At 38.7% G+C, this 12,733-nt stretch overlaps 2 protein-coding genes across 18 annotated transcripts in view; one reads left to right on the top strand and one right to left on the bottom strand.

Moving 5' to 3' along the window:
* The window catches only part of LOC109400297 (PIH1 domain-containing protein 1), a 43,117-nt gene that overhangs the window by 10,500 nt on the left and 19,884 nt on the right, over positions 1-12,733 (bottom strand). The window lies entirely within an intron of this gene.
* Positions 9,379-12,733, top strand: part of LOC109400294 (multidrug resistance-associated protein 1) — a 53,974-nt gene continuing 50,619 nt past the window's right edge. For 16 of the 17 annotated variants that reach the window (XM_062850983.1, XM_062850982.1, XM_062850984.1 and 13 more), the window contains exon 1: positions 9,379-9,537. The gene's annotated coding sequence lies outside the window, so the exon portion shown is untranslated. Of the gene's footprint in view, positions 9,538-9,690; positions 10,026-12,733 lie in introns of those variants that run through there. The other variant, XM_062850979.1, reaches the window with a different exon arrangement.

The raw sequence follows: 12,733 nt of genomic DNA, 5'->3' as shown, positions 1-12,733 counted from the left end.
CGGATCGTTCAGCAGACCGGAGAGCTTTCCTGTAGGCCTTGCGAGCCGACCTGAAAGCCTCCGAACCAGCCGAACGTCGTCTGTTCCAACTCTTTCTACATTGTTTCCTGAGTTTCGCCAGATCAGAGTTCCACCAAGGGGTTCCTCTTGTGATCTTCACAGACCGTAGAGGGCATGCTTCTTCAAAAGCTTCCATGATGAAGGTCGTTGTAGTATCAACGGCATCATCTAAATCACTTGGAGTGTCAATGGATGGTGAATATCCATGAAATTTGGCTGCAACCAAATCAGTATAAAGATCCCAGTTTGTTGACCGAGGATTCCTGAAACGCAATGTTTGCGAAGTAACATTTAAATGTTCAAAAAAGATATAGCGATGGTCAGATAAAGATTCTTCATCTGACACATGCCAATTGGTCAGCTCGTGACTAATTCTGCTAGAGCAAAGCGTTATATCTAACACTTCCTCTCTAGCAGATACCATGAAGGTTGGGCGGTTGCCTATGTTAAGTAATGCAAGATCTGTACTACTTAAGTACTCCATCAAACTGGAGCCTCTCAAGTTAATGTCTGAGCTGCCCCAGATGATATGGTGAGCATTAGCATCACTGCCAACAATTAGCGGAAGGCCTTTTGAAGTGCAGTATGCGATGACTTGTTTGAAAGCATCCGTAGGGGATGGTTCATCATGTGGTAAATACACAGAACAATAGACGTATTTCCTGTTGAGGTTTCCAACAGATACATCAATTGTGATAGCACATACATCTCTGGTGGTTAGTTCAGAGATGAGTGTAGCAACTATTGCGTTGTTGACAAGCACACAGGCTCGAGGCATGACACGCGAGTTTGCCATTTCATGTTTACTGAAAGTGGCAAACACCGGGTTCACAAGGTTTCCTAGATAGAAATTTCCCTTACGAAAGTAAGGTTCTTGTACCAAGGCCACTTGGGCTGTACCATTTTGCATAAGTCTGCAAAGATTGATCGTTGCTGTTCTTTTATGCTGAAGATTGATCTGAGCTATCCTAACCGTAGCCACTACCCAAACTAGGTAAGATTAAACTCTTCGCAACAGCAGCACAACAAAGAACAGCAACAATAAAACCAAATCGGTATCGATTGGAAAACGCCAAAGGCGAGGATACACAGAATACACTGTGTAAATCGCATAATGCGAAACCATATAGGTGAAAATTTAAACTAATTAACAACATCTTCATAATCCCGCCCTTATTTAGCCTCAAGTGAGACTAAAGAAGGGCAGCTGATTGTCTCGGAGAAACACAAGGTCCACTGCACCATTGCTCCGGTTAGCGCAGTAAGGGCTACATACTGTGGAGGGCGCCCTGGTACTCCACAGGCTCCGTTAGCGGTTAGGTTTTTATTAGACCCCCCTAGCCATTCATTCCTAGGCACGGTAAGCATAAAGCCGCATCACACCATGAATTAGGGGTCACCTGTTGGTGGATTCTTACCACCGGAACAGGCGGTCCGTAGTGTTATTCTTAGCCAATTGAGACAATCGCTACCGACACTACACAGCTATCTAGGCTGATCGAGAAAAGAAGTTAATATTGATGATCAACTTCATACGGACTCGAACAGCCATCAAAATCCACATTATCATCACACATCATGGCAGTATAAATCCACATTATCATTTTTGGTTTCAAGCCCCACTTCCTGCCAATAGTTTTGGAGCATAACCAGAACGCACTTGTTGCCTTACCGATCACGGACTCAATTTGAGCATTCCAGTTCAGTTTGGCATCCAGAATCAAACCTAAGTATTTGACTCGATCACTAGGATGAATTTGTATCTCTCCAAGCCGAAAAGCTTTTAGGTTGATCTTCCTTCTCCTAGTGAAAGGGACAATTACGACTTTTGACGGGTTGATGCTAAGGCCCTCCTTAATACACCATGAATGTGTATAGTTTAGGGCCCTTTGCATTCTCTCCGAAACAGTTTCGTCATACTTTCCTCTCACTATTATGACTATATCGTCTGCAAAGCCCACAACTTCGAAACCTCTTTCCTTCAAGCTTTTTAGAAGATCGTCTACAACTAAGGACCACATTAGTGGTGAGAGGACTCCTCCTTGAGGGCAACCCTTTGTTGCCCTTACTGTTATAGAAGAACTTCCCAGCTCAGAGGTGATTTCTCTTTTTGCAAGCACAGTATGAATCCAATGTATGATACATTGGTCGAAGTTTTTATTCTCCATGGCACGCTTCATAGATGAATAGGAGGCATTATCAAATGCTCCTTCTATATCTAAAAAGGCGCATAGAGCTATTTCTTTTGCTGAAAACGTTTTTTCCACCTTTGTTACTAGCGAATGAAGTGCTGTAACCGTTGACTTACCAGATTGATAAGCAAACTGGAAGTCAGATAGGGGATGCTCTTTTATGTAAGAAGAATTGATAAAATCCTTCAAAACCTTTTCCATAGTCTTCAACAAAACTGAAGAAAGACTAATTGGTCTATATGCTTTCGGATGCGTTTTATCTCGTTTCCCCTTTTTCGGGATAAAGATAACTTTTACAAGTCTCCATTTTGATGGAACGAAATTCAATCTCAAACTAGCCTTGAACATCTCAATTAGTGATGGAACCAACACCGCTTCTCCGTTTTGAATCAGTGCTGGAAATATCCCATCAACTCCTGCAGATTTAAAAGGCTGAAAAGATCTTATCGCATTTTCCACTCTGGCCTTCGTGAAGATTTCATCAGCTAAATCTGAGGCGGTGTTTACTGTACTATTTGACTCCATTGAGTTTATACTAGGACATCCTTCACCTTCCAGAGATATAGTATCATTGGAATCCACACTTAGAACCGAACCTGGAAAATGGGTTTCCATCATTAAATCCAAAGTTTCACGAGGAGTTTTGGTAAAAGCTCCATCGTCACGCTTCAGATTTCCCAATTCATTTGCATGATCTTTTGCAAGCGTTTTTTGTAGTCTAGCAACTACAGGAGTACTGTTTATGTTTTCACATGTCAGCACCCAAGATTTTCTTTTAGATTTTCGTATTTCGTTGTTGTACTCAGTCAGGGCTTTCCTATACTGAGTCCAATCTCCCGTTTGTTTCGCTCTATTGAACATTTTACGAGAAAATTTTCTTAGGCGATCCAGTTTAAAGTTCCACCATGGCACGTCTCTAGTAGAAGACGATTGTATGGTGGGACAACTGCTGTTAAAGGAATTAATGATACTTTCATTTACTCTTTGAGAAAATGATTCCAACTTTTGGGTTGAATCGATAGTTTCCCCCATTGTAAATGAATGCGAATTCAACAATTCTACATAATGATCCCAGTTTGTCTTCCTGGGATTTCTAAATACAGTTCTAGAATAATCTCCACCGCTCCAATTGAAGATTATGTGTTTATGATCAGATAGAGAAATCTCATCTGACACGTGCCAGTTTGTGATCTTGTCAAAGATTGCAGCGTTGCACAGTGTTAGATCCAAGACCTCTTGTCTGATTGCATTTAAGAAAGTAGGTTTATCACCATTATTACAAATATCTATATTGTTCGAAGACAGATACTCTAATAGTGACTCACCTCGACTGTTAATATCCGTACTACCTACTACCCCAAACCGTGTGATGCGCATTGGCGTCACAGCCAATGATGAACGATTTGTTGTTTTCTTTACAGAATTGAACAAATGATGCGATCTCAGGAGGAGGTACCTCAGGAACATCACCAGGAAAGTAAGCTGAAGCCACAGCGATCTCAGTTTTACCCCTAGTGGTTGGTACCTCTACCATGACCGCAACAATGTCCCTTCTGATAAACTCTGTAATAGGATAACATTTTAACGTTTTACGTACTAGGACAGCAGTTCTGGGAGAATCTTGTTGCTCATCATAAAATAGTTTACTATTTTGTGTCAGAACACCAAGAATCTTTCGTTTATTGGACCATGGCTCTTGAATAAGCGCCACTTCCAGTCCTTTTTTTTTAAAAAAACCTTCGACTCAACACAGCAGAAGCACCTTTTGCGTGATGAAGGTTTAACTGTACAAACTTGATTCCAGTCATGAAAATATACATTTACCCACTTTTGTTAAGCCTCGGAATTGAGACTTAAGAAAAGTAGCCGATTATCCCGGAGACAAATTAGGTCCACTGCGTCATTGCTCCGTTTAACACAAAGCCATCTCCGTTTCTGGCCAAAGTCTACGCTCCATACAAATTTTGAAAATTTTGTATGAACAAAAGTCTACGAGGAGGGAGGGGGGGGGGTCTGAGATGACCGAAAAAAAAGTCTACGTAGTTTATGGACAGCGCCAAACAGGTGTAAATCTATTTTTGATTTGTTTTGCTCAACGACGAGGTGTTACCGTGGGCGTTACGCTTCTTTGACATCTTGAAACGACGTTCCTGAAGGGGTAGCACTAAGACAGCCCGTTATTTTGCCAAAACCTGCTGTGGAGCAGCACTTAAGGCGTATATACGGCTAATTTGCATTAAAAGCGTTGCCGTAAAGACTACTATAATGCTGAAGGAATTCTATTTTAAGTGCTTGCTGGTTACTTGGGTAGGGACCGACAGGGAATCGAACCCATCACTTTCAGCATGGTAATGCTGAATACACACACCGTTACAGCTGTGGCTATATGGGCCCAATTTCTAGATTATATTACCACTTTACATGTGGCTCGGTAAAACAAATGTATATTACCGCATTTCCGCTGGAAACAACCTAAATGCTTAGGTTGTCCACTTTACTCCCACAATCCCTATCTTGTGTATTAATATCAAAGTTAATGAGTAGGGAATCGCGCCACTTGGGCGGTGGCTTCTATATTCGTCTGTTTTCCACTATAACTCAGTCAAATTTGAACCAATTGACAAAACTTTTGGAATGTGGTGAGATAGGTATAGTATCTACCCGTGTACAACATTTCAAGTCAATTGGTTCAAAATTGACTGAGTTATAGTGGAAAACAGACGAATATAGAAGCCACCGCCCAAGTGGCGCGATACCCTATAAGAAGTGTGAATTATTGCGTGCATTTTAAGATAGCTTTTCCTTAATGATGACAAACAATCCATCACTTAAAATTATTCAAGAAGAACATTTACCACATATTGACACTGCCCGGATAGACGAGAATATCTAAATCATATCTCAAATCGAACATTTTTTGCTGTCATAGTTCGATGTGATTTTGATGTGTTGTTCAAAATTCTAATGAATATCGCCCGAATAGCTCAAAGTAATATGATATCAGTTTTCGTTCTTGTCGAAATAGCTGAAAATTTCAACATAAGAACAAGTTTAGCTGTTCTGCACGAAATGGAACAAAAACAAAGTGATGGCTCAATGTTAGTGAAATACCATGTACCACCTTTCTGAGCTGTGGAAACGAAGAACCGCATGCTCTTATTCCCATGTTAACTACAACAGTGTGCCGCAGTTGAGTGGTAAGCATCACCGCCTGTGAAGACTGAGGTCGTAGGTTCGATGCTGGATGCTGACATTTTTTTTATTTTTTTTTCTAAAAAAATGACAAATCTTGTCTGCTATTGTTTTGATCTTGTAATATCTTAACGAGCTATTGGCGATTAAAAGTTGAGGTTATGTCGTGAAAATTTGGAAGTTTGAAAGGGAAATACCAGTTCCCCATCAGTTTAATCATTAATTTTTTGATAAATTTATCGATAAAATGAATTTTTCTACCCCGATCCCACATTAAATTTTATCTGAAACGACTCAATCACTAAAATACGAAATGGGATTTCACAAAACTTAACCTCACTTTAGGAGGCCAATTAGTGAGTAGTTCACCATATTAGATTTTGCTATTATTTCTGATTTTTTACCTCCTATATCAATCAAACCAATATCAGTTTTTGATCTTCAGTAATTCTATCAATAATAACTAAATATGCTATTCATCAGATTTTTCCACCTACTCGGGTGAAGATGACGCAACATTCAAATTATTTCATAAATAGAAAAAAAAGTATTATTAGCAAAATAATACATGAAAAAATGATGTATTTCTATACAATGTACTGCTAGTTATTTTAATAATATGGAACTCACCGACGAAAATCCTTACAAGTGTCCAGTGATTATGTGAACTTCTAACAGATTTATAGTAAAACCAGAGAAGAATTAAAAAAAAAGACACTACACCGTCTTCAACCAGAGGTTGCACAGACTGAACAATCACTAACATTAGGCAACGGACAACACGGAACACCCAGTGGACCAGTGGAGGATTTTTCGTTTGACGAAAAGTTTCCTCCGGCTGGAGCGGGAATCGAACCCTCACTCCGTGGCACAATACGCCTAAACGACTGACGCCGCTAACCGCACGGCCACGAAGCCCACAGTATGAAATCTATTAATTAGGAATTTGAAAAAAAAAATGGAAAATAACTTTTAGCTTGTGATTCAACACAGGTTCTGTAATATTTTCAACATTGAACTTTTTCATGAATGTCTTTGTATTTTTTAAAATGTAATCAGACATAAAATATTCAGTCTCACTTGTATAGTTATAACCATCAATGAAACCTATTAACATCTTAAACGATATCGTATTTCAAGCGGCAATGGGGCGTCATTCATGTAGAATCAACACTTACGTACACTCACTTGTACCTACTGGTTTGTTTTGACTTGATACATATCATTCATCACCAACCGAGTATCGACTTCATTCAAACCAATCGAATTTAGGGGATAACAGTCAGTCATCATTGCATCTGCAGTGCAGTCTGAGGTACATTATTCAACATGGTTGTAAAAAAAACTGTTATTAAAAGACTGATCATATTAAGGACAAACGTCTTGAAATCCCGCTTCAACAGTGCATCAGAATTTCAAACGCACAAATCTCAAGAAGCAAGATTCAAACAACACTGCATTTTATTATTCCATTCTTGCTCACTTGTAATAAGCTTAAAATAAGAAGATCAGATGCGCTGGCTTTGTTTACGAAAAGATATGTGCTCTCAAAATCTTGAGTAGGTGCCAAAGTCGGCCATTGTGGGATTCTAACAAGTCTGTCCTTAATGCAGCTTTTCTGGTGAAAAACTTTCACGTGATATTTCGACAATGATTTTTCATAAGGGCCTAACTGACTTGATCGATTTCTCTTCGTCGACTCTCTCTTTCGCTAATAACTTGATCGAAACGAATAAATTCATTATTCTTTTTGTTTCTATAGCAAGATGTAGATTTAGAATTAAGTATATTGTTCAATTAGATCACTAAGATCCGTTGAATGTAATAAATAAACAACAACAATAGTCATGTCCTTCGCATTTCAATCAAAAAATTTTGGGAAAACTCAATACACATTCTGTAATAACACAAAGAGAGGATCGATGAAGAGAAATCGAAAATGTCAGTTGGGCCCTAATGAAGGATCAGTGTCGATTTATGTGACAAAAGTGTTAGTGTTTTCGTATCTTTCTTGACGTAGCATCCGTATTATAAGTGGCATACTGACGTATCTCTGACAGATTTTGGGTCGCTGAGCTCGAATCAGAGCTCAGATATGCTCCACTCGTCAAAATTTTGAGGTATACCAGAAATTATATGAAAAAAAAAGAATTTTGCTGCGTATTGACCATCAGGCATTGAACATGTAAATATATTTTTGAAGCAATCAGTAGTTGACCATCTTGACTTGCTTCTAAACTAACGATTTACGATTTTTTTTGCGTATTTCCGAACTTTGTCTCTTTTTCGGCTGCTTTCCGCTAGAAAGTCCACTCACACATGCTTTACCGGCTTCTCATTGACCGGACGAAAGCAACGGAAGACTGATCATAGCGTTGACACGGTGAACCGCTACAAGCATAGCGTCGTAATTACTCCGTCATCATTACGTTGTAATTCGTCATCGGCCTCGTCACTCATCAGATACCTACGTCTCGTACATTAGACTAGTCTTCATGCTAATCAATACTGTAACCAGAGCTTCATCGCTACGTTTTACCTGACAGATAATATACATAATCGAGGGCATTCAGCAAGACCATGCTGGGAGTGACGGATTCGATTCTCAGTCTGTCCAAGATTTTTTTAAATATTGATAAATCTTCTAATATAGCGCATTTAGTTCACCACTGGACTATCGCACTAGCTTTCACGAGTGCGAAAACGCAAATAAAAGTGCGCGATTGCATTCAATCAACCTGGTGTCTTCAGAGCACTTGTTCAGCATACATCGAAGAAATAGTGCGCCGAAGACATCAATTTGATTTGATGCAATCGCGCAGTTTTATTTACGTTTTCGCGTTTATGAAGACTGAACAAAATGCGGTATATTTGATTTGGGAATCTCAGCTAAAGTATTGAAATCGATCTAAATAAGTTTTAACATTTACATATTTCATTTCACTTCCGATGTTTTATTTAGTGACTAGTTACTCTTAATACATGTTCCCGTCGAAAAAACCACGTAACCCTTGAAACCTTCCTACATATGAAAGTTTCCCATGACACCCGTAGAGATGCAGAGCAAACTAGTAAAAACAAATGTCACCCTGACTTTTCTTATCCTTTCTCGATTTCTGTAAGAACGTGACAGCCACCGTTATTGGCACCACCAAGCTTAGAAGCCTTGAAAATGTATATACGTACACCGAGAGTGATAAGCCACCCATACACTATTACAAGTTTTATTTTTGTGTTAAATGTACTATTTTAACTTGTAAATTTTCCCCTAGTATTAATGCACATTTCTAGGGCTCTGGCAGAATAGAGGCCTGCAATTATATTTTGTAAACCTTTCCCTGGTACAGACTTCAAGTCATAGAACTCTATTCATGTAACCAGAATAGGGATGCCCGATTAAGATTAGTTTTCCTACACAAAACCAAGCTATGAACACAGCATCAAATGCTGTGAACTAAAAGGCAAACTGCCAACTAAAATACAATTTTAGGATGACTGATGGACCCAAACCAATACATGAAACCTCGTCATCCTGTGATCGGAAGATGTTATCCATCTGGATAACAGGGCACATTTATGTTCTGTGTTGTACATGTCCATATGTTTTGTCCTAGTTTATTACGCATTTGTAAGGTTCCACTACAAGATGTTATACTTTAATGCGCATTTGTTGTGCTTCATTATATTTCCGTAATAACACACGGTTAGTTCTTTATGTTATTTCGATTATTCTGTTTTTTTTTTGTATTAGAAGACAAATTATATTTTTGATTGAATATATAGTAAGCGTTGCACCGGTCTACCACACCGCAGGGGACTGCACAAGGGACTATATCAGCAATCAACGATCAACCACCCATTTCGTCATATTACGCGATAGCCAATCCACAAACATCGAGCTGCCACGCCGGTTAGTCTTATACTAGGATAGAATATATGTGTATCACAAGTAACGTGCACGCACTCAGAGAGAACCAAATCCACAAGCTAAGCGAGAGCAAAGCATACCCCGGCAGCGTTCAGTTATTCGCTGGAACTTGCCGCGAACGGTTCGATCCTCGATTGGACGATAGGGCCCTCTTCCCCCAGAAGTGTAAGTACAATTTAGGTATCATTCTGCCAGATTCTTCATTCATGCCATAGCCGGGTGACCCAGAGGAAGCAATAAACCACTAGAGGAAATTCAAATTTCAAAGTTCGAAAACGCGGCATAGGGTTTTCGATGGGGCCATTAATTGGCAGTATCGCCGCAAGAAGATAGACGCTGTAATATTTACGCTGAAGGCGGTTAAGCGGATGATTCTCGGCGGCATCTAGGTTTGATTGATTCGCGGAATTACGTAATCGGTCAATTGCATTGCCGGCGAGTGTAAATATAGAACCCCGATAGTGTTTTGCTTGGCTGATTGAAGTGATTCGCAGTGATTATTACTTCTAATTAGTGGCGACCCTTAGTGGAATCACCGTTGTACGGGTACGGGAATTTAATAGAGCATACCATAAATTGTGTTCTATTCAGCATGTTCATAAAAGTGTGACCCTGGCGGTTGAAGATACCAAGTTGAATGCGCGGAAGCAGAGGTAAATACGAGCTGAAACAGGTTGTTTAGTGGCAGTTTTTTATATTTTTTGGGAAGAAGAGACCAATAAAATGAGAATGAGTTGAACTTCGAGGTGTGGTGACGTGATGCTGTGGATTTGACCAAAACCGGATTCTCTCATTTTGGTGCAAGCCGAAAACCGCGCGTATTCTCGGCACGGGTGTGTAATTTTGAAGAGGTGTACTCGGCTTACAATGTGCGTAATGAGAGGATAATTATGTGAATGAAAAGACACGAAATGGATTGAATAGACCTGTTGAGTCTTGAAACCTACATAGATATGTAAATGACTCATAAAAAGAATGACAGTGCAAACTCTCTTATTCCTATTCGTGTGAACTTGTTTCCAAGAACAAATATTGACTCTATATCTGAGAAGCTCAGGGGAATGGATGAAAATGTTGCGGATCGTTTGTTTGTTTTGCTAATATGTGTAAAGTGATTTGAATCGCTTGGTCCGATTCTCTGTGCAATATTGAAGGGCGTATATCGACGATTTGGATTGTTCCAGCAATGTATTCAAGGGCGTATGAGCGCGGCGCGCACCGAAAGAATAACAATACAGCAGCAGTGCGGATTGATAATGCAGCACTCGGTATTTGCTCACAATCAGTCATGATGAGACTCACACTTAATGGCACGTGCTGTGAGGCTGGCTGGTGCGAGATCGTCGCCAATGGTCAAAAGTTTTTTTTTATCAGTGATGGGTGATCATTCATAGAACGATGACTTGCAAAACTGAATAGGTCTGAGTTCGAGAGAACTCAAGAACGATTGCTCGTTATTGTGAAATTACATTTCCTCTAGCTCTTGTTTTTCAAATAACTTAAAAGAAAATACCTCTTTCGGCCATTTTTCATGGCGTACACTCAAATATGTCATATATAAAACTCTAACTACATTCTTCAACATTGAGAGGACCTACACTTATATGAAACATAAAATTTGAAACATTCTTGAATCAGTTGTTTTGAACTCCTAGAAGGTATGGGAGCTCTACGATCTTGAAGTTGGTAGAGGAATTGTGTGTAAAGACTGAACTCAAAAAAAGTAAGATACACAAAATAATGTATAATTCTTGATTGCGTGCACAGAAATAGCTGATTTTGTGATCAGGAATAGTATGTTATGTGTACCATAAAAATTTCATCAAGATCAGCTAAATGTTGGCGAAGATATCGTAAAAACAAGAGGACTTATCATTTGAGAACCTTGGGCAAACACTTAAAAAAATATCACCTACACTCCCGATCAAAACTTTGGGGTCACCCCCTCAAAAACATATATTTTTTTTAGGCCCATATCTTCGCCAATTTGCGTCCGATTTCAAAACTCTAGGTCTCATTCAAAAGATAATAAGTCAAAGAAACTTTGAACATGATTTAAAAGAAACTTTTCCAAAAAAAAATCGTATGTAAACTCAACCCTAAGTTGCCAAATTTTCTAAAAAAATGAATATAAACTTCCGGCAGTGTCGCTGGAAATTGGGTGACCAAATTTTAAGATGAGAGCGGTAATATAACCCATTTTCTATTTTGCTTTCAATTGCTTTTTACAGAAGTTAGCTAAAAAATCTAGAAAAAAAGTTATTAAGTAAATTAATCCTTGGTGTCATCGACGAAAAGTTTGGAGTCACTATCGTAAAACATGGAAAAGTGATTTGTTGACACCTTTGTCATCTTTCATTCAATTTTAATTCTTCTTCGCTTATTTGAAACATAATGAATGATACTTACTGCATAGACATTGAACCACACATATTTGTTGAAATTTACATACTAAAACTTAACGTAAAGTTGCCTCATTTTTTGAAATGTGGCGAAATGTGTTAACTTTACATAACATTTTTATATACAAAAATCGTTAAATACGTCAAATTAAAGACATCAAACGTAAATTTAGATAATTATCTTTTATATGAGCCAAAAAGAATTAAAATTGAACTATAGATGACGAAGATATCTTCAAATCATTTTTCCATGTTTTACGAAAGTGACCCCAAACTTTTGGCTGATACATCATATTGATGGGTGACCCCAAACTTTTGGTCGATGACATGAAGAGTTAATTTACTTAAATAATCACTTTTTTTTTCTAGATTTTTGAGCTAGTTTCTGTAAAAAGCAGTTGAAAGCTAATAGAAAATGGATTATATTAACACTCTCATCTTAAAATTTGGTCGACCCAATTTCCAGCGACACTGCCGTAAGTTTATATTCACTTTTTAGAAAATTTGGCAACTTTGGGTTAAGTTTACATACAATTTTTTTTGAAAAAGTTTCTTTTAAATTATGTTCAAAGTTTCTTTGACTTATTATCTTTTGAATGAAACCTAGGGTTCTAAAATCGGACGCAAATTGGCGGAGATATGGGCATAAAAAAATGGCATGTTTTTGAGAGGGTGACCCCTCAAAGGAGTGTATTTACCTAAAACTGTAGAGCCAAAACTGTGGCACGGTAAAGGTTGGATAATTCGCGCAATTCAGATCCCATTGAAATCACTAGCCTCTGCTCAGCAACTATGACTATGGTACTCCGGAAAGTAGGAAGTTGGTGTCATGCCCTACGAGCCAGCCGTTAAAAACAATTGTAACGGAAAATCAGCAACAGAATAATACGAATCGAGACAAACAGGAAACAACCCCAGCCAACAAAAAGGGCTTGCGATTGAAAACTCGGTACGTGGAA

The sequence above is a fragment of the Aedes albopictus genome, chromosome 2, assembly GCF_035046485.1.
Source record: "Aedes albopictus strain Foshan chromosome 2, AalbF5, whole genome shotgun sequence".
NCBI classification, from domain to species: domain Eukaryota; kingdom Metazoa; phylum Arthropoda; class Insecta; order Diptera; family Culicidae; genus Aedes; species Aedes albopictus.
This window is presented reverse-complemented; position numbering and strand designations above follow the sequence as displayed.